Below are 24,595 nucleotides of genomic sequence, written 5' to 3' on the forward strand. Positions count from 1 at the left end.
AGTGGCCTTGCTGAAACCGTCCTCCGAGGAACTGATTCGGAAGGAGGAGTGGGGGTTGGGGGGGAAGGGGGGGAGAGACGGAAGGAGGGGGGAAGACACGACACAAGTAAAGGATAGGGATGGACTGCTGACGACAGTGTAGAAAGGACGGGGGAAAACCATTTTGCAGAGAGACCCAGGCTTCCACACACTGCCAACAGACCCGGGGGGAATCAGGTGAACACTTCCTGTATGCGGCGCCCCGATGACTCTTTACCGAGTTAAGGATGAGGAAGAAGAAGAAGAAGAAGAAGAAGAAGGAGGAGGAGGAGGAGAAGGAGGAGGACGAATGAGGACGAAGAGAAGAGGAAGAAGAAGAACAACAACAACAAGAAGGAGGAGGAGGAAGAAGAAGGAAGAGAAGAAGAAGAAAAAGAAGAAGAAGAAGAAGAAGAAATAGAACAACAACAACAACAACAACAACAAGGAAGAAGAGGGAGAAGGAGGAACAGAAGGAGAAGGAGGATAAGAAGAAGGAGAAGAAGAAGAAGAAGAAGAATAGGAGGAGGAGGAGAAGAAGAAGAAGAAGAATAGGAGGAGGAGGAGAAGAAGAAGAAGAAGAAGAATAGGAGGAGGAGGAGAAGAAGAAGAAGAAGAATAGGAGGAGGAGAAGAAGAAGAAGAATAGGAGGAGGAGAAGAAGAAGAAGAAGAAGAATAGGAGGAGGAGGAGAAGAAGAAGAAGAAGAAGAATAGGAGGAGGAGGAGAAGAAGAAGAAGAAGAATAGGAGGAGGAGGAGGAGGAGAAGAAGAAGAAGAATAGGAGGAGGAGGAGGAGAAGAAGAAGAAGGAGAATAGGAGGAGGAAGAGGAGGGAGAAGAAGAAGAATAGGAGGAGGAGGAGGAGGAGGAGAAGAAGAAGAATAGGAGGAGGAGGAGGAGGAGGAGAAGAAGAAGAAGAATAGGAGGAGGAGGAGAAGAAGAAGAAGAAGAAGAATAGGAGGAGGAGGAGAAGAAGAAGAAGAAGAATAGGAGGAGGAGGAGAAGAAGAAGAAGAATAGGAGGAGGAGGAGAAGAAGAAGAAGAAGAATAGGAGGAGGAGGAGGAGAAGAAGAAGAAGAATAGGAGGAGGAGAAGAAGAAGAAGAAGAAGAATAGGAGGAGGAAAAGAAGAAGAAGAAGAAGAAGAATAGGAGGAGGAGGAGAAGAAGAAGAAAAAGAAGAAGAAGAAGAAGAAGAACAACAACAACAACAACAATGAGGAGGAGGAGGGAGGAGGAGGAACAGAAGAAGGAGAAGGAGAAGGAAAAGAAGAAGAAGAAGAAGAAGACTGTCAGACAAGGATTGTGGCATCAGAGATCCGCAAAGTGTTGTGTGTTGTGGTGTTTTGTGGGGTGGTGGTGTTTATTCTTGTAGAGTCCACATAAATGTTTCTCTTGACAACCCTAAACAATTTATACTTGAACAGCGTTTCGTTTTTTCAATGGAACATATCGTATTATCTGTTGATTCACTGCCATCGGTGTAAATCATTTGATGACACATTTAGTCTTAACCGTGCAGAGAGAGAGAGAGAGAGAGAGAGAGAGAGAGAGAGAGAATGAATGAATGAATAATTTTTATTTTCTGAGGGTAATAGATTAAGCATACATGCTTTTTTTCATCCAGCCCTCGAAAACAAATACATAAACAACAGCAAAACGAAAAAAAAAAAAAGAAAAAAAAAAAGAGGGAAAAGTGAAAAAGCAAGAGAAAAATCACGGAAATACGAGAAGAAGAAGAAAAGAAGATAGTTACACAGCTAGATGGAAAGAGACAGACAGACAGAGATATACAGACAGACATACAAATAGACAGGCAGAGAGAGAGAGACGAGAATGAATGAGAATGAATGAATGGTTTATTCATTTATAGGCCATTGCCCCTTATGAAAGGGTGTCACAATTTCTTCATAAACATTGCATCGTGCATTGAAAAATGACATTCGTTCAGATAATATAAATATAACATACCTTAATTTTAAGTAATATTTATGTCCTCACCTTAGTAATACATAATGCACATCATGAAACATATTGTATTCAAATGACATTTATACACTTAAATGATATATGATATACGCTAAATGATAACTCTTACATGCGTAGCTAATGACACTCAGTTACGTTATACACATCGTCCGTATGTAGTCGTTAGAGAGACGAGAGACGAGAGAGAGAGAGAGAGAGAGAGAGAGAGAGAGAGATAGAGAGAGAGAGAGAGAGAGAGAGAGAGAGAGAATTATATATATTACACACACACACACACACATATATATATATATATATATATATATGTGTGTGTGTGTGTGTGTGTGTGTGTGTGTGTGTGTGTGTGTGTGTGTGTGTGTGTGTGTGTGTGTGTGTGCAGAGAGAGAGCGACAGAGACATAACGTGTGCTATGAATGCTCTAGAGAGATCTGTTTACAACTGTGCTCTCTGTTTAATTTCTCGGCCACATTCATTAATTTTGTTTACTTTCTCACCCAGTTGCCTTCCCTTTTCAAGACGAATCAACATAACAACCAACAAAAAAAAAAGTTACATAATAAACGTAAAAAACAACAACAAACAAACGAACAGTCCCGGATGTTTGTTTTGTTTGTTTGTTTTGTTTTGTTTTTGTTTTTGTTTTGTTTTTTCTCACACGAGTTCCTACTTCCTGTCACACAGCTCCACTCAGGGTTCACAGATAGATTCATGAGCATCCTCCCCCCCCCCCCCCACCCCACCACCACCCTCCCCCCATCCCCCAGCTGGATGACAACGATGGTCATCATCGATCTCGATGGACACACACCACCACCTTCTTTCTTTCTCTCTAAACGACGAGGAATTCATTCCCCCTCATACCCCTTGCGGTCGCGATCCTTCCAGGGACAATTTGATCATGACGAATGAGCACACCAAGGCAGCGCGCTTTAACCACCCCACTCGCATACAATGAACGAGGGCCTACATTTGCATGGTGGAGGTGTGGGGGTGGTTGGGGGTGTGTGTGTGTGTGGCGGGGGGTGTGTGTGGGGGGGGGGGGAGAGAGAGAAGTAGGTACAGTTAACTCCTCATATTTCAGAAACTACAGAAAAATACTCCTCCTCCTACTCCACCCCCCCCCCGCCCCGCTATCCCCTCAAGCCCCCCCACCCCCCACCCCCCCAACACCCTTTTAGTTTTCAACTCTGTTCTTCAAAATACTCGGCCGACTGCGTGGGAACAGAAGAGACGGCAGTCAAGAACCCTGAGTGGAGCCTCTAGTTCTTCGCCAAATCACAAGACTGCTCGGGTACATGAGAATATAAAAAGCTTCACGATCTCGTCGGTCGACGGCTAGATAGTTAACTCATGGGGAGTGGAGGTGAGCTGGGGGTGGGGTGGTGTGTGTGTGTGTGTGTGTGTGTGTGTGTGTGTGTGTGTGTGTGTGTGTGTGCGTGTGTGTGTGTGTGTGTGTATTAGAACTACAAAAGAAAAGAAAGAAAAGTATGGGGCTATAATTTAGCTGAAGAGTTGGGGAACGAGCGGAGAAAAGGCCTGTTATTACCGAACTAATTTTCCTGGCCTTCCAAATGCCTGACTGATATATGGTGGTTCCGGCGGCTGGAATGAAGCTTGTAAATCCATCCCTTGCTTTGGGGCTCCCGGAGGGGGGGGGGGGGGGGGGGGTGGCAAGCGAGGACTGTAGGATGGAAATCAACGGCAGGTCCGATGTGATATCCCGTGTTATGAGCGGCGGAAGCAGGATGGACGTGCGAAAGGGCAGAGTGACACTGAGGATGTGGTGATGACTACGTTCATGTGTATGGTTCACACACAAGCACGCACACACACACACACACAGGCGCGCGCGCGCGCACACACACACATACACACGCGCGCGCGACACACACACACACACACACAAACACACACGCGCGCGCGCACGCACGCACGCATATACACACAAAATTAAGAACCACTTTATAAGCTGCACAGGTTTCTTCATGGGTCATGGGGATGGTTTCTTGGGCGTGTACTGCCCCCCCCCACCCCCCCTCCTCTTCTTTTTTTTTTTTCTTACAATGAAAAACAAAGGTTCTTGTTTTATTAACCACTGAATAACTGCACATTTTTTTGGCAAGGCAAAAAGGCAAAACAGTGTATTTTTTGTGCTCCCTGGGGGCAATGAAACATTACATACATACATCTTTTACATATACCATCACATTACCTGAATCATTACTGGTTTTTTTTTTTTGTGTTTTTTTTTTCCAAACGCATTTTTAAGTTGTTCATGGTCCACAGCTGCCTGAGACATACGTTTGTGCATTCAGTTAGAGGCCAGTGGTGAACTAAACGCCATCTGCATAATTCAAATCATCTTTAGATCTTTTCGAAATATTTAAAGAAAATGTATTTCCTTTCTAATGAAGTGGCCATTAAATTCATTTCGGGAAGTCTGTGTTTCGGGCTGACTTGGGAGTGTGTTGAACGAAGGGTGTTACAAGATTGGCCAATAAAATGTGCCAAGTGTTATTTCTGTTTTTTTTGTGGTCGTGTGAACTGTGAAGAGCGAAGTTGTGGAATCAGTTTCAGTTGCTTTGCTACCCTTGAGAGAGTTTCTGATTTGCACCCTTCACTGCTAATGGTGAACTGTTGAACAGTTCCCAGTTTCAGTCCATGGGTTATAATCAGCAGTTTTCAGTTTCAGTTTCAGTAGCTCCAGGAGGCGTCCACTGCGTTCGGACAAATCCATATACGCTACACCACATCTGCCAAGCAGATACCTGACCAGCAGCGTAACCCAACGCGCTTAGTCAGGCCTTGAGAAAAAAAAAAAGATACATAAAAAAAGAACTACTACTACTAATAATAATATGTATAAGGCGCAAAAACTTGATGAAGTCAACTATAAGCGTAAAAAAGAAATAAAATTGTGGAATCAACAAAACGGAACAATTCTTGTTTCTTGTAAGACTTCATGACTTTTTTGTTTGTTTGTTTGTTTGTTTGTTTGTTCCTATTAGCTTCAAAATGTGTAGTGTTGACCTAGAGGTAACGCGTCCGCTTAGGAAGCGAGATAATCTGATCTGATCGCACTGGTTCGAATCACACCGGCAGTGGCCAGTATTTTTTCTACCCCCTCCACTAGACCTTGAGTGGTGGTCTGGACGCTAGTCATTCGGATGAGACGATAAACCGAGGTCCTGTGAGCAACATGCATTTTAGCGCACGTAAAAGAACCTATATGGCAATAAAAAGGGTTGTCCCTGGCATAAATTCTGTAGAAAAATCCACTTCGATAGGAAAACAAATGAATGGTAGGCAGGGGAAAAAAAGGGGGGGTGGGGGGTGTCGCTGTCAGTGTAGCGACGCTGCCCGAATATTACACAGAGAAATCCGTTGTGACAAAAAGAAAAGAAGTAATACAAATACAAGTACAAATCAGTTCATGAACTATTTCATAAGAACAGCGACAGAACGGAACTAGCTGGAAGCAGAAGTCGCGTCATCGGTGGGGTGCAGGGACCACCACAGCATCATTTAGAGCGGTCATGAAAGGTTCCCTTCCAGATGTTGCTTTCCACCATCTGCAACAAGGATTTACTTTGTGTGTGTGTGTGTGTGTGTGTGTGTGTGTGTGTGTGTGTGTGTGTGTGTGTGTGCGTGCGTGCGTGCGTGCGTGCGTGTGTGTGTGTGTGTGTGTAGATTTTAAACTAGCTGCATGCGCTCTCTCCCAAGTCCGTTGACGTCGATGGCTGGAACTGGCCACTGCAAAGTATCTCATTCTGGCCCGAACTGGTGTCCACAGAACGAACAAACAGTTCAAACGACAAGCCCATCAGCAGAGCAGTCAGTAGAAACGGAAAGAGAGGTACAGCCAGAGCAACATGTATACAACATTGCAAGTGAGATCGCTTGTGTGTGTGTGTGTGTGTGTGTGTGTGTGTGTGTGTGTGTGTGTGTGTGTGTGTGTGTGTGTGTGTGTGTGTGTGTGTGTGTGTTTGTGTTGAGACAAGATGTAACCAAGCTAATTTGCGTTCGCTTCTTTCCCTCATTAAAACGTCTTCCCCTCTCTCTCTCTCTCTCTCTCTCTGATTTCTTGTTTCTATCAGAACTGGCATGAAATATAGAAGCAGGGAAAGAAATAACGCTAGTAGTTTTCTTTCCAAAGATTCATTTGGCCCAGGGCAGTACCAAAAACCAATACTGAAAAATAAAATAAAATAACACTAAAAAAAACACACACAAAAAAACTGATTTACTAAAATATGAACCAAGACTGAGTGGTTTGATGAATTATAAACATCGGTGTATTACAGAAGAAGAACCAGATGAAAATTCATGTCGAGTTTGTAAAAGGGAAGCTGAGCTCGAGGCACACTTTTCCTGCTCTTGTAAGGGATACAGCGAAATAGGTCAACTTTTTCTTTCTAAAAAATATGACATATCAGGCAATATTATATATATATATATATATGTGTGTGTGTGTGTGCTTAGAGTGCGTGCGTGCGTGCGCGCGCGTGTGTGTGTGTGTGTGTGTGTGTGTGTATGGAAATCTCTTGATAAACGAAAACAATCAATGCAACAAATCAATCACGTACAGCATGATTGATAATCTTGATACTTTCTTCTTCTTCTTTTTTTTCTTTTCTTTTAAATGAGAGTCCTTGTCCACGTCACTTTATTGATATGTACCCCCCCACCCTCCCCACCTCCCCCTCTGACTGATGAACCCACAAAGCTACAAAGCTTTTGTTCAAATAAAACATTTGTTATTGTTCTTCACCCCCACCCCCACCCCACCCCACCCCCCCTCGCCCCCACCTCCCGCCCTGACTCGCTCCACCGTCTCCCACGACGACGGTGACAATATTTTCTGAGAGAGTAGCTCCATGAGTTATGTTATTGATGCCCTCCCTCCCTGAAGCTGCTGATTACGAACCATCCATTCCCCAATTCCCTGCTCCCTCCTTCAAGTTGTCACAATGTCACGCGCTCTTTGCATTAACTCAGTTTCCTCCACCACCACCCCCCCACCCCCATCCGTACCCCCACGACCCTCCCCCTCCCTCCCCCGTCCCTGCTTAAGGCGAAGGATAATGGAAGTGAAAAACAACAGCATCTATTTGTCTTAATCTGTTACACTTTCTGCCGACCTACTTGTGTGGCTTGGCAGCGCCAGCAGCAATGAAGATTGAAAGCAGCATGGCTCGTTCTTTCAAAACAGTTGCCTTCCACATTTATACACGCGCTGCCTCCGAAAAAAAAACAAAAAAAGGAAATACGCCTCTGCCTAGTTTTAACAGCCAACGTCTTTAGTCTTATTTTGTGGTCGCTCGCCTAAGCGGTCAAGCAGTAATAATTATGTTTCTGTGATTGAAGATTCTTGGCTGTGTGTGCATTTGTGCTTGAAGCTGGGAACTCTTCGACAATGCACTTGACCTGGCATCCATCATCAGCGAGGACGGCCAAACCATGAAGCAGCACATTGCACCATATGAAGACCCACTGATATCCGTTAACTCTCTCCATACGAACGGCGAAAGAGATGACGTTAACAGCGTTTCACCCCAATTACCATCAGCAAGCGGAAGGCTCTTTACTGAAGACGTGAATGTTGACAAAGAATACCACAATTCTGACGACGGAAGCTAAAGGTTGGGTCATTCAGACACCCACTAGACATCCGAGGGGTCTGTGTAGAGGAGAAGAGAGGATCTGGCCGTACTGAGTGAGTTCAGAAAAGGAAGAGTACGTTGGTATGGCCACGTAACAAGACCCAGTGGCCTTGCTGATACTGTCCTCCAAGGAACTGTTGAAGGGGGTGGGGGTAGTGGGAGACAGACGGAGGAGAAGACAGAAAAAACAACAACAACAATGGACTGACAGCATTGCAAAATGGCAGGAAAATAACTACAGAGACCCAGGCTTTGACACACAACCGACATAGAGGAGGCTGAGGAATAGCACGGCGACCCAGTGACTTCATCAAGAAGAAGAAGAAGAACAACAACAACAACAACATCAACAACGAGGAGGAGGAGGGAGGAGGAGGAAGAGAAGAAAGAAAGAAAGAAAGAAAGAAAGAAGAAGAAGAAGAAGAAGAAGAAGAAGAAGAAGAAGAAGAAGAAGAAGAACAACAACAACAACAACAACGAGGAGGAGGAGGAAGGTGGAGGAAGAGAAGAAGAAAGAAAGAAAGAAAGAAAGAAAGAAAGAAAGAAAGGAAGAAAGAAAGAAAGGAAGGAGAAAGGAAGAAAGAAAGAAAGAAAGAAAGAAAGAAAGAAAGAAAGAAAGAAAGGGAGAAAGAAAGGAAGAAAGAAAGAAAGAAAGAAAGGAAGGAAGAAAGGAAGAAAGAAAGAAAGAAAGAAAGGAAGAAAGAAAGGAAGAAAGAAAGAAAGAAAGGAAGAAAGAAAGGAAGAAAGAAAGAAAGAAAGGAAGGAAGAAAGAAAGAAAGGAAGAAAGAAAGAAAGAAAGAAAGAAAGAAGAAGCATCTTCAGACTGGACTTGCGAAAATTGTGATTATTATTGCATGTGTACGGCTGTGATAGTGTATGCATGATTTACTTTAAATTACTCTTTAAGGATTTCTGTTGTTGTTGTCTACTGTGATTATTGATTGTAATGATGGTTTGCCCGAGCTTGACATCTTACTATGGTTTATCTATAAACATGTTGAATGACTGTGATTTTCGTGTACTGTTTTTTTTCTGTTTTACACTGCATATGAATTTCTCTTGTTGAGATAACAAAGTATTCTGTATTCTGTAACTGTTCTCCGGAGGAATATGGAGAACAATTCTTTCTATATGGCACCCCGTTGACTGGAGAACAATTTCTATATGGCACCCCATTGACTGGAGAACAATTCTTTCTGTATGGCACCCCACTGACTGGAGAACAATTCTTTCTATATGGCACCCCGTTGACTTGAGAACAATTCTTTCTGTATGGCACCCCACTGACTGGAGAACAATTCTTTCTATATGGCACCCCATTGACTGGAGAACAATTCTTTCTGTATGGCACCCCACTGACTGGAGAACAATTCTTTCTATATGGCACCCCGTTGACTGGAGAACAATTTTTTCTATATGGCACCCCATTGACTGGAGAACAATTCTTTCTATATGGCACCCCGTTGACTGGAGAACAATTCTTTCTATATGGCACCCCGTTGACTGGAGAACAATTTTTTCTATATGGCACCCCGTTGACTGGAGAACAATTCTTTCTGTATGGCACCCCATTGACTGGAGAACAATTCTTTTTGTATGACACCCCATTGACTGGAGAACAATTCTTTCTGTATGGCACCACATTGACTGGAGAACAATTCTTTCTGTATGGCACCCCGTTGACTGGAGAACAATTCTTTCTGTATGGCACCCCGTTGACTGGAGAACAATTCTTTCTATATGGCACCCCGTTGACTGGAGAACAGTTCTTTCTATATGGCACCCCATTGACTGGAGAACAATTCTTTCTATATGGCACCCCGTTGACTGGAGAACAATTCTTTCTATATGGCACCCCGTTGACTCTTAACTCAGAGGTTGAGACTCAGAAGAGGGAGTAGAGACAAAAATTATATTCCTCTTGTCTTACCCCGCTAGAATTTTGTGTGATGAATGTATGCAACGGTCACTCACTTTCGAAAAAAAAAGTCTTTGAGATCAACACCTCGACAGCTTTGTAATTGTTGTTGCTGTTTTGTTGTTGTTGTTTAATTGTTGTTGTTGTTTGTCAGAGCTCGGATCAAGGCCCACGTGACTCTGCATAAGGCCACTATGCGGGCGCTATGGCTCTCAAAGTGTTAGCCAGTCTGAAGCTGACCCTCATAAAAAAAAAAACCCTCTACACAACTCTAATAGAATCAGACAATGTACAACGTGACATCTAACCCTTTTGCTGCTGAACGAAAGCGACATGAATTCAGAGTGACATGAAGTGCAAGGACTTCTTGTTCGGTTTTACGCTGCGTAATCGATTTTGGTGAACAAAGATGTTGCAATCCACAATGAACACACACACACACACACACACACACACACACACACACACACACACACACACGTTGACCGACAACTTGACCGGTAACGTCAATCTCGTCTCAAGCAAGAACCTTTCACTGACGAGCACGCCACACGTCCGCAACAGCCAAGGGGTTAAGTATGAACCAGAGACTCGAATCCTTCACCCAGGAAATACTGATGGACAAAACAGCGACAGGACATACTCCACCCTCTTTGATGGGAAAGGTTCGGCATCAGCAACATTCGAAAAAAGAAAAAGAAAAAAAAGAAAGAAAAGAAAAGAAAGAAAGGAAAAACAAACAAAAAACAACAACAAAAAACAACAAAAAAACCCACCAAAAACAATTTGCCTGTCTGCAGATTTGAGTTGTGTAAACAAAACCTGTTATCCTCGGCGGATTTCAAGTCTGGTTTCCTTCAAAACACTTCAAGATGTCAAGACCTTAAAAAAAAAGAAGAAAAAAAAAAGAAAAAAAAAGATACTCCTACCCCTTCACCCCCCCCCCCCCGCCCCTCCCCGCCTCCACCTCCGACCCCCGGTCCCCCGAGTATGTACGTCAATTTATCCGGTACATGGTGTTATGACTATGGACTTCAACTGCTTCGTTGTTTCAGCACATGTTATGTTCATGCATACTACTGCATATCCCTATCTTATTGTGTGTGTGTGTGGGGGGGGGGGGGGGGGGGGGGGGGGGGGGGGGTGGGGGGGGGGCGGGAGGCTGGGGGGGGGGGGGGAGGCTATTAGGCCTGGGGGTTGCTTTCCATTATAAAAGTATGTTTCTTTACCTTTTGTTGTTGTTGTTGTTGTTGTTGTTGTTGTTCTTTTCAATATGATAAAGAATAACGAGAATAGAATGATTTGGAATTGGTTCTGCCTTTTTTTTTTTCTTTTTTTTTTTTTCGATTTTTGTTTGATTCATTTTTACTTCTGAGGACACAGTTTCGAGAAGTTCTCAGCAGACTCATTATAAAGTTAACATTTGCAATTATATACAGTCTCTCCCCATCCCTATCTCCATCTATCTACTCCCCCTCCCTCCCTCCTCTCTCTCTCTCTCTCTTCTCTCTGTCTGTACCTCTTTCTCGATGAAAACCTAGAGAACATCACGAATCATAACTATGACTCCCCTCCCACACCCCAGCCCCACTCTCTCAACACACACATTCCCTTCCCTCAACTGCCACTCCTCCACCACCTCTCTCTCTCTCTCTCTCCATCTCTCTATCTAAGATATCTCTCTCAAGGTGATGTTACAGTTGCATTGTCTAAAGCCAGGCTACCCTTTTAAGAATGTATGAATGTGGTTGTCGATGTTAACATTCATTTTTCTGTTTTATATTCCTTTTCTATTAATCCTTTTTTTTTTTTTTTTAACTCTCAGCAAATATGTTAATTATTTCTCTGTACACCGCCATTGATTTTTTTTGTTCATATATTGCCCCCCCTTGCCAAAAGGATAGTAATGTCAACAGCAATAAAATAATGTCCGTCGCCCCCTCCCCCCCCCCCCCTCCCCCCCCCCCTCCTCTCTCTCTCTCTCACTCACGTTCTCACTTGGCTCTCTAACTTTGCTGTCCAGATCTCATATTTCTCTCCGCCTCTTCCTGTTTCTTGTTGTTGTTGTTGTTGTTGTTGTTGATTTTGTGTTTGGTTTTGAACAAAATAAAACGCTGATGTGGTCTGGTGTTCCTTTACTAAACTGGTGTCATGAATATACCGTGTTTAAAAAAAAAAAAGGCAAAGGAAATGACAAAAGTTTTCTGAAACGTTTTGCCGGAGTTTCAATCATTATCGTCATTTTGTTGGCCCTACTCAGATATCTATTTCGGTTAGCGTGTTTCTAAGCCCCTAGGGAGTCAAGATATAGGACTCGGCAATCAGGAAGTAATGCTTTTCTTTCCGGTATACTTACGTAGGCAGTTCTACACTTTCGTTTCTGTTCACCCCAGAAAACGGAGCATGGCTGCCCACATGGCGGGGTGTAAAAACGGACACACACACGTAAAAGCCCACTCGTATACACTCGAGTGAATGTGGGACTTGCAGCCCACGAACGAAGAAGAAGAAGAAGAAGAAGAAGAAGAGGTTTCTGTTCGTCTGCGGCGTACGTGGTATTCTTCTACGTCTTTACAATTCCACCAGACGGTGCCGGTTCGTGTGCAAGCTAGCACCCTTTTTGTCTGTCTCTGTCGCTGTCTGTCCGTCTTTCTCTCGTCTTCTTTCCTCCTTTGTACGTCTTCCTGTTCTCTTTTCCGCGGTTTTGTATATGAGGAAATGGTAAAAAAAAAAAAAAAAAGAAAAAGAAAAAAAAAGAAGAAGTTTGTAGCTTATCCTTTTACCTTCGATTAAACGTTCGAGTTCTCTCTCTGTGTCTCTGTTTCTGTCTCTCGCAGCATCAGAAGCATGTGAGTGGTCACTTCTCTCTCTCTCTCTCTCTCAACTGTCTCGATCTCTTCTCTCTTTGTCCCCCCCCCAACCCCCAATCCCTGCCCCATCTCTCTCACTCCCCTCTCTCTTCATACTTTTCGCTACTCCATCACTCCATCCATGACGCCTCTCCCCCCCCCCCCCCCCGACCCCTATACACTCTCTAGCAAATCAAAGCATGTTGTTTATAGCCCAGCCGACCGCAATGGGACCATTTCCCCGTCTTTCTCAGTCATATTCGCATTTTTACATTTATCACCATTGTTGTCTTATTTATTTATTTATTTATTATTATTATTATTATTTATTTATTTATTTATTTTATTTATTTATTTATTTTTTTTTTTCATTTTTTTATCATTTTATTAGTATTACTATTATTATTACTACTACCTTTTTCTATATTATAATTATTATTCATTCATTTATTTATTTATGTAAGCTTATCTATTATTTATTCCCCCGCTTTTTTTTTTTTGCTTTTTTTTTTTTTTTCCCCTTCTCAAGGCCTGACTAAGCGCGTTGGGTTACGCTGCTGGTCAGGCATCTGCTTGGCAGATGTGGTGTAGCGTATATGGATTTGTCCGAACGCAGGCAGTGACGCCTCCTTGAGCAACTGAAACTGAAACTGAAACTCTCAGTCATAATCAGTATACATGCTAACAGTCCGTGTCGTCCTCCCTCCTTCCCCCCCCCCCCTCTCTCCCCTCTGTCTGTTTCTCTCTATATATATCTATATATCTCCCCTTCCTTCTCTCGCTGCCCCCCCCCCCCTCTCTCTCTCCCCTCTGTCTGTTTCTCTCTCTCTCTACATATCTATATATCTCCCCTTCCTTCTCTCGCTGCCCCCCCCCCCCCTCTCTCTCTCTCCTCTCTGTCTGTTTCTCTCTCTCTACATATCTATATATCTCCCCTTCCTTCTCTCGCTGCCCCCCCCCCCTCTCTCTCTCTCTCCTCTGTCTGTCTCTCTCTCTACATATCTATATATCTCCCCTTCCTTCTCTCGCTGCCCCCCCCCCTCTCTCTCTCTCTCTCTCTCCTTCTTCGTATATCTTCCTTCCTTGCCCTCTTCCTTCCCTCTCTCTTTCACGCATATGCATACTATGTTATTTTGTGGAGAATTGTGCATTTTCTATGCCATTCATTTGTTGTTGTTGTTGTTGGTGGTGCCATGCCATGTGTTTTCTTCTTTTGTATTTCGTAGATTGGATCATACGGTTTCTTTACGAGGGTAGGATGAAAACAGGCCGTTAAGTGCCAGTTCCTTGTCCCTCAATAAAAAAAATAAATAAATAAAGTTTCGATTTCGATTTCTCTCTGTCTGTCGGTCTCTGTCCTTCCTTCTCTCTCTCTCTCTCTCTCTCTCTCTCTCTCTCTCTGTCTCTGTGTCGAAGCACTGAATCCTAATTGTTATGGTGTCTGGTCATGCTTATTGTGTTCACATAGTTGTAGCAACACACTAAACTCTTGTTATCGCCGGGGTTCATATGGTGCTATGGCCTCAAATGAATAAATCATCCGAGATATGCAATCTCTGTCTGTCTGTCTCTCTCCCCTTTCTTCTGCCTCTCCCTCTCTCTCTCTCTCTCTCTCTCTTCCCTTTCTTTCTTTCTGTCTGTCTGTCTCTCTCGCTCCCCCTTTCTCAGGTTACAATGCAGCAGAGAACGATGCTATCCTGATACCTCTTGACCAGCAGCAGCGGGTTGTGTATATGCGTAGCGCGTATGGATCGGTCCGCACGCTTTGACACGTCCCTGAAACTAGAAACTAGAAGCTTGTCCCACGACTCTCGTTTCGTGAGTATGGTTCTCCGGGGTAACTTCCTTGGAGGGTACAATTTTCGTGCTGCACCGCCAGCGATCGAGCTCACTGGTCAATTAGCGGTCAGTGTGGGCGCAATGACCAGCAAGGGAGGCTTTAGAGGTTATCAGATGCCCCAGGCCCACCCGCACACCTACTCACGATTAATCAGTTAGCGACCAAAATATCCAATGTGAATAAGCAACGAGATAACTACCGCCAAAGGGAGAGCTGACAGAGAGAAACGTGCAGCGATATGATTATATCCACGGCATCTCTGGACACAACACACAGGTATGAAGACATATGCCAACTACACACTGATGATGTACTGCGATAATCTACACTGTATCATACAACGGATATTCCGTGAGGAATTTAAAACTGAAGTCAGTCACACGAAAACCACGAAAGAAAAAAAACCCCACAAAAAACAACTCGTTATTAACAGAATGGTGCGATGGAAATGCGATGAAAATGACCGGTCACCATTCAAGTCAGACGCGTTCTGAATAACCCAGACACGTGACTATCTATCTATCTACAAAAATATTGGAATGTGGGTGATGAAGATACTGCATTTATGTCTATACATGTATGTATGTATGTACCTACCTGCCTACCTACATGTCTGTCTCTCTGTCTGTCCATTTATCTGTCTATCTATCTATCACCAACACTGACTGTTCTCCCCACTGTCTGTCTGTCCATCTGTCTATCTATATCTATCTATCTATCTATCACCAACACTGACTGTTCTCCCCCACTGTCTGTCTGTCCATCTGTCTATCTATCTATATCTATCTATCTATTACCAACACTGACTGTTCTCCCCACTGTCTGTCTGTCCATCTATCTATCTATATCTATCTATCTATCTATCACCAACACTGACTGTTCTCCCCACTGTCTGTCTGTCCGTCTGTCCGTCTATCTATCTATCTATCTATCTATCACCAACATTGTTCTCCGCACTGTCTGCATGCCTGTCTGTCTGTCTATCTATCCACCCATCTTTATGTCTGTCTGTCTATCTATCCATCTATATCTATCTATCTATCTACGTACCTATCTTTGTCTGTCTATCTATCTACCTACCTATCTTTATGTCTATCTATCTATCTATCTATCTATCACCAACACTGTTCTCCCCCCCACTGTCTGTCTGTCGACCGATGGCTATCTGGGACGAGTGACGGCGACCCATGGACACTGCCTGACCCTGTCCGCCGGGGGCTGGTCTGGGGCTGACTTTGGCAGGGAGACCCCCCTGTGTCCCACGAACCACACAACTCAGTCGTCGAGTCCCCCCCCCCCCCCCACCACCCCCCCCTGGGAGGGCGCTAAAATACTTCCAGGAGACCAAAGTGTGTGTGTGTGTGTGTGTGTGGGTGGGGAGGAGGGGGGAGAGGGGTGTGGGGGGTGAGGGTGATGGGGGGGTGAGGGTGATGGGTGGGGGGTGGGGGTGGGGGGCCAGGGGGCACGCATACATACCCAGCAGTTCATCTCTGTCTGAGAGGAAGAACGAACACAAGCTAGCGTCTTGTTTCCACGCCAGCCACACACACACACACACACACACACACACACACACACACACAGTCGACAGTCTTCCTCTTAACCTTTACACCCATCCTCGTTTATTCTGTTCACAACCGTACCCCTCCCCCCCCCCCCCCACCCCCCACACACACACACACTCCCCACCACCCACCTCATCATACCTCCCTTTCCCTCCACCTTTTTTTTTTCTCTCTCTCTCTCTCCCTGAATCAGAATAACTTTGTCATCTCAGTAAGAGAAATAAAATGTGGTGTCCAAGATTCTTTTTTTTTTTTTTTTTCTTCTTCTTCTCGTCTTCTATCTACACGTATTTGTAAGTTTTGTATGTAATCGCTTTGTTTCAGAGTTTAACGTTAATTACATATCTGTAAGAGAAATTAACTGTGGTGAAGTCCATATTTTCCATAGTTTCTTTTTTTTTTCCCCTCTCTAGCCTTCTTTCTACATGTATTTGTACGTCTGGTCTTTCATCAACTTGTTATGCGTTATTAAGCATGCGTGTGAGAGTTGGGGGTGAAAGCGCTTTGATTCCTTTCCTCAAAAGACTCAAACGCCATATGAATACATTCTTTACTTCTTATACTATTACTGGTACTGGTACTGCTGCTGCTGCTACTACTACTACTACAACTACTATGGTAGTACCATCTGTACCAATCCACTCCTACCCAACAGTCTGCACCAGGTGTAGACTGGTCAGAAAACCAGACCTTACAGAACAGCAGATCTTTATTGACGGGCGCAATAGCCGAGTGGTTAAAGCGTTGGACTGTCAATCTGAGGGTCCCGGGTTCGAATCACGGTGACGGCGCCTGGTGGGTAAAGGGTGGAGATTTTTACGATCTCCCAGGTCAACATATGTGCAGACCTGCTAGTGCCTGAACCCCCTTCATGTGTATATGCAAGCAGAAGATCAAATACGCACGTTAAAGATCCTGTAATCCATGTCAGCGTTCGGTGGGTTATAGAAACAAGAACATACCCAGCATGCACACTCCCGAAAACGGAGTATGGCTGCCTACATGGCGGGATAAAAACGGTCATACACGTAGAAGCCCACTCGTGTGCATACGAGTGAACGCAGAAGAAGAAGAAGAAGAAGAAGAAGAAGCAGATCTTTACCAGTGTGTTTGTTAAACAGTATCAATTAACCGTTCAGTTTACACGGAAGCCACAGCGGGAACCGGAAGCAGTGTTACTCATTTGGTTTACACAAACCACCACAGCGGCAAAGACGGAAAGCGGTAGTAACCATTCTGTTTACACACGCCGCGCCGGCGCATATACTAAGTACCAAACGCTTGTTACTGCTTCCCTTGCCAGGTATTTTTTCTGCATCGATGGCAGAAGACTGGGAGTAGTACACACAATAAAGAGAACGACCACCCAGGTAAGTGTCAAATGGGAGCTAGCAACTCTGGTCAGCAAAAAAAAAGAAAAAAGAAAAAAAACGAAAAAAACACCCCCCCCCCCCCCCCCGAAAAAAAACAAAACCACCGCAAAGGGGGAGTATTATGGCTGCTCCTATTGTAAACAAGCAGAGTTATCTCGTTTTTAGCCTCTTCCAGAAAAGAACCCTGCAGGCCCCCTCTCACAGGAACGGAAATGAGCCGATGATGATGAAGACGAGGCCATAATCTTCAGCCACCCGGGCTTCAAAAGGATCCAAGCTGTTCTGCACAGAACGGTCAGGGGGCTGGGGAGATTTAACGCAGTGAACGTGGGTGGCTGTTCCGAGTGAGAGTCTTCGCGAGCGCCGCATTCGCTCTCCCGAAGGACATAATATACACAGCAGGCAAGCACATGAAAGTTCCCGATCCGGTATTTTGGGACCCCCGCCTTCTTGTACGTAGGTGATGAACAGGTTAAGGTTCATGGCCCCCATACCCCTATTTTCTGCGGCCATAGGGGCAGTGAATTTATACTCCCTGTGTCTTGGGCTCGGCGTACTAAGGCGGGGTCCATTCCTCCCCTATCGCCGCTGTTAAAGTGCATTTCCCGAACCAACTTCGTCACGACGCCTACAATATAAATTAATCGTACGACATAAACCATATCTCTTTCAACGGCACCTATACTGGACGTGCGAAGAAGAAGAAGAAGAAGAAGAAGAAGAAGAAAAGCGAAAACAAGAATAACAAGAAGAACAAGAACAACAAGAAGAGCAATATCTTTTAAGAAAAAGACCTGTTGCCTGACTGACGTATCCATGACGTCATAACGATGAGTGAAAAACTGCGGAAAAAAAACAAAAAAAAACAACAGAAAAAAAAGATTGATGCACATAAAAACAATCACATCTCACACACTGCGACCGAGACGGAGACAGCAGATAGTAGAAAGGCAATAATAGACTGCAAAGCGTTCAATCACCGCAGGGTGACAGCGTTCTTCAGACTCTCTTGCCTGTCAGCCCGCGGCAGACGCGTGTATGCAATTGAAAACTGCCAAACGGCGGGGGCGAAGATGTATTGTATTGTATTGTATTGTACTGTTTTGTACTGTATTGTATTATGTTGTGTTGGGTTGTATTGTATTGTACTGTATTGTGTTGCATTGTGTTGCATTGTATTGTATTGCATTGTTCTGTATTGTATTGTATTGTATTACTGTTTGTCACAAAAATTCTCTGTGTGAAATTCAGACTGATCTCCTCGCTGAGAGCGTGTCGCCTCAATGCAGCGGTACCCATACATTAAAAAAAAAAAATGTCTGAAAGTTTGTATTTATTTTACTATGAAATTAAACCTTTCTACAGTATTTTTGTCAGGGACAACAACCCCTTTCCTTGCCGTGGATTCTTTCACGTGAGCTAAGAACACGCTGCACCACGGACCGACCTCGGTTCACCGATTCATCCTAAAGACTAGCACCCAGATCACCAATCAAGGTCCAGTGGAAGTGGACCGGGGGTGGGGTGGGGTGGGGTGGGGTGGGGTGTTTGTGTGGGGGGGGGGTGGGGGCGGGTAAAAATCCCGGTCCGTGTAATGGGGGACTGGAACCTGTGGACACTCACTTCCTAGTCGGGCACAGTCCCTCCAGGCCATCGCGTCACTCTAAGGGTCGAGATTACAGGTGAGGAGGAGGAGGAGGAGGAGGAGGAGTAGTGAAGCGTGCTGAGGACAGAATTAATGCACGTTGTTCGTGTAATGTCCGTGAGCGGCCAGAGCAGACTCCCCAGGTCGTTGTTGGCGGTTGTCTTCGTAACTAAGTGACCCTGCGCATGCGCCAGGAAGGGACATAACTCTACAGTTCGGACAAACCCACCCACCCCCACCCCCAGCATCGTGCAACAGGTGCCCTGGATGGACAGTCAGACTGAATGATTGAACCTGATTCGGCCGGGGGTGTTGTTGCTTCCCCCCCCACCCCCCCCCTTTACACGCGACACCGAATCACTACCATCTTTTTTCAACTAGTTCAAGAGAATGAGCTTTGCTGGGGGTGGGGGTGGGGTGGGGTGTTTGTGTGCGGGTGGGGTGGGGGCGAGTAAAAATCCCGGTCCGTGTAATGGGGACTGGAACCTGTGGACACTCACTTCCTAGTCGGGCACAGTCCCTCCAGGCCATCGCGTCACTCTAAGGGTCGAGATTACAGGTGAGGAGGAGGAGGAGGAGGAGGAGGAGTAAAGCGTGCTGAGGACAGAATTAATGCACGTTGTTCGTGTAATGTCCGTGAGCGGCCAGAGCAGACTCCCCAGGTCGTTGTTGACGGTTGTCTTCGTAACTAAGTAACCCTGCGCATGCGCCAGGAAGGGACATAACTCTACAGTTCGGACAAAGCCAGCCACCCACTCACCCCCAGCATCGTGCAACAGGTGCCCTGGATGGACAGTCAGACTGAATGATTGAACCTGATTCGGCCGGGGGTGTTGTTGTTTTTTCCCTTTACACGCGACACCGAATCACTACCATCTTTTTTCAACTAGTTCAAGAGAATGAGCTTTGCTGGGGGTGGGGGTGGGGGGTGTTGGTGGGGTAGAGGACGATGAAGGCGATGTAGATGATGATGACGGCAACGATGACAACGACGATGATGATGAGGAAGGAGATAAAAAGAAGGCGATGAAGATGAAGACGATGAAGACGACGGAAGTATTTATATAGCACTGAATCTTTGTGCAAAGCCCAATCAAAGCGCTTCGTGGAACAGTGCACACAGTGTTTTGGATGAGGACGGATAAGTGCAGATAACTGTACCTGTCCTGTCCTGTCCTTGTCCTTGCTGTCTTGCAGAAGTGGAAGGGATTCACGGAAGCAGCCTGCTGATGTCTGGAAGAGATAGGCGGCAGCAAGGGAGCGGGTGGGGGTGTGGGGGGCGGGGGGGGGAGATGGGTCACAGTGATTGTGACTAGTCCCGCATCCTGGCTTTGTCGCTTGGAGGGCACTGCACTGCACTGCACTGCTGAACACATGAACGCATCACTTCCCTTTACCTGTCTCCCATCTCCGGCGGTCGTAGGACCAGGCCTTGAGCTCCTCTCTGTCCACTCAGTGATTTGTCTGCCCCACTACTTTCCCTGTCCGCCTCGTCTCCCCCACCCCCACCCCCGCCCCCACCCCCCGCACTGTTCTCTGAAGGAAGGTCTTTGTGGAGAGCCTGCCTGTCAGATCTTGTCATGTGGCCATGCCATCTCGTCTTCCTTTTATGCACTGTAGTAAGAAAAATAGGGCTAAGATAATGTACTAGCAGGAGGGGGAGGGGGTCCAGAAAGAGAGAGAGAGAGAGAGAGAGAGAGAGAGAGAGAGAGAGAGAGAGAGACAAAGATAGACAGACAGGACAGACAGACAGACAGATACAGAGAGAGAGAGAGGGGGGGGGGGTGAGGAAGAGGTTAGGCAATGGTGTGGTCAAAAGGACTCGGGAGAGAGGAGAAAAAAACAGGCATGGAGAAAGGGAACTCTGCCAACATGACCTTTTAGTTCAATGTTATCTCAGCAAGGTGACAGCAGTTTATTGACAGGTTTACTCTCCAGCAAACACCCTAAGGGGTTAAGAAATTGTTTTGTTGTCCGCAGAAAAAAAAATCCAAGGGAGATAAGGACCTGTAAAATCTGAAACCTGGTGGGCCTATGGAAAGACCTGGAGAGAGAGAGAGACAGACAGACAGACAGACGGAGACGCTTTGACACTTTAATATGTCACTGGCCATGAGGTCCTTATGACATGGGAGAATGCATCAACATACTTTCAAAATAACCATTGTAATAAACGAATGAAATGGTGAAATCAAATAATGAAACAAAGCAAAGTTCCTTCTTTGATAAAAATGACAGTAACCAACAGGCCACCCGACACGTAATTACTTCGTTCATTCATTTATCAGTGCACCATGCGACATATTCCAACACTGGCTACAGAAGAAAGTTGACATCGGGTACAGAAGAAAGTTGTCAAACCTATCTGACCACCTAGTAATGTTTGTCCTTTTTTGCCTAATCTTCGTGGCTTCTGATCAAAATTTTGCAACGAGATTATCACCTCGTGATCTTCTGATGTTAACATTGTAAGAGGTCCTTTCTTTTTGTAAATTCTTTTTCGTCACTGAATAATGGGCAAACAAAAATAATGTGGTGTTCGTTTTCGACTCTGTGTCCACAGACTGGACATCGTTTGCCTTCCGGATTTTCACGATATTCGTTGAAGCAACACACCAAGTCTGATGTGGGAAAAGGTTATCTTCAAGCACACCGTATCAACACTAAAAAAAACATTTTTCTTTCCCAAATCATTATACGTTCTAAAAAAAAATCACATCTGTTCTTCTGTGTTGTCTCTATATTGCAGATGACCATTCCTGTATGAACGTGTCCATCAATCACTGCTTAAATGCAATGAGAAAGCTGTGTTTCCCCGCATCACCTTGGTTTATACATACACATTGAAATCCAGCAGCACACAACATTTCTTTGATAGACACTGAGAGAGAGAGACAGAGACAGACAGACAGACAGAGACAGAGAGACAGACAGACAGACAAGGCGCGTCTGGAGAACTAGGTCCAGGGGAGTGGTCCCCCTTTTTGTGTGTTGCTTATAGTCTTGCCCATCCACCGCCCACTCATGGCCATAATTATCAGGTCCTTGTGTCTGAGGCCTTCAGGCGACAGTGCGCCGCAGTTGGCAGTGACACGAGGCAGAATGGGGAGCCGGAGACTTGCAGCAGAGGGATCAGCCTGAAAAACCAGTTCTGGTCACATCCTTCCATCTATCCCCTCCTCCTCCTTTCCTCCTTTTTTTTTTTTTTGTCGGTTCTCCAACTTACATCCTTCTGTCTCCCTCTTCTTCTTCTCCTCCTCCTCCTCTTCTTTCCTTCCGCTTTTTTTTTGTACGTTCTCCAACCTCCTATTTCCACCCATTTTTCTTTTCTCTTCCCCTTCATCTGCACCCTTTTAGTGGCCTTACTCCTCCCACGCCGCTCAATCTGAGTCCTCCATACACAGCACAGCCACACCCGGGTTCATCCATCGCAATCTCAGCGCCGCCGCCGCCGGCAGTCCGCAGGGAACTATCGGTGCTTAGATCGCCAGAAAGCCACACACCAGGGAGAGACATGATTAAGACTTTTTTTTCTCTCTCTCTCTCGGATTTTTTTTTTTTTTTTTTTTTGGTGGTGATTTATTCTCATATTTTCCCGCTTTTTTTTTTTAACGTTCTTCAGTTGAATTGCGAAATACAATAGTGAACACCAAATATAAAAAAAAAAAGATGAATGATTATAAACCATACATATAATATTGCACACACACACACACACACACACACACACACATATATATATATATAAACACACATTTAGAGAAAGACAGAGAGAGAGGGGGGGAGGGGTTATCGCAATTAAATCGGAAACAACAACCAGCGGTGTATTTCACTCGATATTTCGGTTGTTCTTTACCACCTTCCTCTCGAGTATAGACTGGTACATCACATGTCTTTCCTTGGCGTTACGTCTTTACAGGGAGACATTGTAGAACGCCCCTTGTAAGCGTGTACATCAAAAGAGGGGTACGGTTGGGGTGACGTAAAAGTTCATTTTACCTTCAGTCCTGGATGTTGAGGCCGTCTGGTGCCAGAGTTCGCAGCTTGACCATCCAAAAGTGCTCTCTCTCTCTCTCTCTCTCTCTGTGTGTGTGTGTGTGTGTGTGTGTGTGTGTGTGTGTGTGTGTGTGTGTGTGTGTGTGTGTGTGTGCAGTCTTTCTACCTGGGTGTTTTCGTGTACCTGTTCAATGGCCATGCATTTGAGGTTTTCCAGTGAGTGGTGAGAAGAATCTTTATGTTTCGTGACCGGCGTGTTTATGTTGGATTGATGCTGTTCCAGTCTTGTCTTGAGAGTGGTTTTGTTGTTGTTGTTGTTGTTATTTTATTTTATTTTTTGTTTTGTTTCACGCACATACTATGTTTTGCTGCACTTGGTGCAGGAGAGGATGTATATGATGTTTGAGCAACTGCATGTTAGTCTGTGTCTGATATGAACTGATTCTCTTGTTTTGTAACTGTGAAATTTGAATGTCTTCTGCAAGACGATGTCCGCCAACCACAGAGCTCAGACTCTGGCACCGGAAACATCCAGGGTGTTCATGCCTCGGTGCCGGCAGCGTTGAAGGCATCAGGATGTTACGAATGGAATGGAAGGGCTGTTGCGCTCTCCTGGGATAGCGGGGAACTTGGGACTGCCAGCTTCATGCGTTGGCTAGTGAGTGGCACAGCTCTGTGAAGCTCGTTGATCGAGCTGCGGAGAGGATTGTCTGGGGGATGTGTGACAATGAAAGACACTCTGGTGCTGTTCTTCATCCTGGACTGGCACTGAAGGCACTGAGATCTGGGCATTATTTCGGAGGCTTTTCAAGTATGCGTTGGCTATATGGATGAGATGTAACCATCTCTCCTTCAGCTGCATCTGTAGTTCTTTGCACTAGGATTCAAATGTCTCAGGACTGGAGCACAGGCGACGTATTCTCATGAAAAGACCGTTGGGCAGATTGTTGATTACCTGTCTAGGATGAGAGGGCAGGGAGTGAAGATATGCATGGGCATCAGTTGGCTTGCTGTAGAGGTCAGATTGGAGGAAACCAACTGTCAGCTTTATCAGGATGTGTAAAATTGGAATGTCGGTGGTGGAAGGACTGATGGTGAATGTGATGGAAGGGTGAAACTGACTGATGAATTCAGAAAAAACAATCCATATCTTCAGGAGTGTGGGTCCACAATTCGAAAATGTCATCAATGAATCTCTTTCACAAGTTCAAAGAGATTGGAACGGGGCTAGCAGTCAGCAGGTATTTTTCCAGCCAACCTATGAACAAATTTGCAACTGTATATACCATAACATGTTCCCATAGCAGTGCCAAACATTTGATGGAAATATTCACTTTCAAATGTGAAGATATTCTACTGGAGTACGTGATTTGCCAGTTTGACAATGCAGTCACTATATCGCGGCGCTGTTTCTAGGTCATCGTGTGGTATGTTTTGAGAGATTTCAATCAATTTCGACCAGTTTGGTGTGTTCTGGTAGAAGACCTAGATCATGATTGAAGTCTTCGAGTATTCTCAACATATGGCTGTTGTCTTTCACATTACTGGGTGGAAGCGTCATATAGTCTTGCAACCAGTGATCTACGAGTTTGAACAAATACTCCGTAGGGTCACTGGAGCCAGATGCCATAGGTCGTCGACGTGGATTGTCTGTCGTTTTGTGAATTTTCGGCAACAAGTAGAACAAATAGCATGATGTTTCTGCAGGTTCAGCAGTAGCCCATTTGTAGGTATTTCTGTC

General features: G+C 45.0%; 1 protein-coding gene across 1 annotated transcript in view; it reads right to left on the reverse strand.

Moving 5' to 3' along the window:
- The window catches only part of LOC143280223 (orexin receptor type 2-like), a 171,535-nt gene that overhangs the window by 138,980 nt on the left and 7,960 nt on the right, over positions 1-24,595 (reverse strand). The gene's annotated exons all lie outside the window — the stretch shown is intronic.

Source organism: Babylonia areolata, chromosome 3 (genome assembly GCF_041734735.1).
Source record: "Babylonia areolata isolate BAREFJ2019XMU chromosome 3, ASM4173473v1, whole genome shotgun sequence".
NCBI lineage: Eukaryota > Metazoa > Mollusca > Gastropoda > Neogastropoda > Buccinidae > Babylonia > Babylonia areolata.